Raw genomic sequence first — 1,436 nt, forward strand, 5'->3', positions numbered from 1 at the left:
CTGAGCGGGAATGGCAGATCTGCGCTGAGGCTCAGGCTCCCTAATGACAAGGTCACCAGGTTTACGAGAGAGCGGAGAAGGTCCAGGAGAAAGCTGATCAGTCACTAGCTCCGTGCCCGCGTTGGACTGATCAGTCGTGTTGTTCTCCCCGGTGGTACTTTCCACCGCCATATCTTGGCCACACGGTATCAGGCTTACCATCTGAAGGAGGTCCACAGTGACCAACTTTTTCACATCCTTCTCCCCAGGACTCATGCTAGCCAACTTCTCTGCTCGTTCAAACATCCCTTTAGTAGGCAAGGGTCGCTCGAATGGACCCGCATGTGTAAAGGCCAAGTTGTTGGTCGTAATGTCCGATGTAAGGAAGTATTCTTTGTGATACTTCCTGGGGTTCGATTTGTGAGAGATACCACTGAGGTATGTAGTCCCTCTTTGCCTGTGGTAGAAGTGAAAGAAGCCCGTGTTGTTGTGGGAGGGATTGGTCCTAAGGTCAAATTCGTAGTGCACCTCGTGAGGGGTGGGCTCGTCCCAACCATGCAGGAAGTAGAGGATGTACAACGCAGAGAGTGCCTGGATCCCATTCGGTGCGATCTGGAATGAGGAGATATTGAAGTAATCCGCTACAGACCGGAAATAGGGGTGTAGCGGAAGTGTCACTCCGGTGTGCACATGATGCCTGGACTAGGCGCAGTATGTTCCACCAGGCCTATTGGCTCTCTGATGAGAGCCCGGGCATATCACGTTTGCCTCGCTCAAGCCCAAAGCCTCGATGTGTTTTTGGAACAACGCGGGATTAAGCCTTGAAGCTTCGGCAATGAACCAGGAAGGTTCTTCTTCTCCCCCCTTACGTGGCTGTTGAACAGCCAAGTCCTGGATCACAGTAGCAAATTTCTGAGAAGGTTCTTCTGAAGGAGTGGCAGTGTGAGCGTGACTGCGCTTTACCACCTTCTGCACCGCTCTGCAAGCAACCTGTGGATCACATTCCTGAGGAAGTATGTTGGATTGTTTCACCCTCATCGTCGACTGAGAAACTTGTTGAAGAAACTGTTCCTCGTGGAGGAGATACAAGGCTGAGCGAGGGAGGATCTGCTTGAAGCGACGAAGGCGGTCCTTTGGAGTACAACCAGTGGACGAGTTTGGTGAGGAATCGCTATTTAGAGGAGTCTCGATTGATTGCGGGATGGATGTATCGGAGTCCGTATGGTTGTCACCTCCCCTATAGTCAGAGCAATTCATCTACAAAAATGAATAAAAAATGGGGAAGTGAGTAACCATACAGAGAAAATTCAACAAGAATAAAATTTATTTTTATACTTAGAAATTTTTTTCTAAGTTATAAAAATATAGCACATAAGGAAAAAAATAATCTTAGTGCCCAAAAGTGCCTATAAATTACTTGGAGTATTTAAGGTCACTAAAGTTTATATAAGTGGAAA

This window comes from Humulus lupulus, chromosome 3 (assembly GCF_963169125.1).
Source record: "Humulus lupulus chromosome 3, drHumLupu1.1, whole genome shotgun sequence".
Classification (NCBI taxonomy): Eukaryota; Viridiplantae; Streptophyta; class Magnoliopsida; order Rosales; family Cannabaceae; genus Humulus; species Humulus lupulus.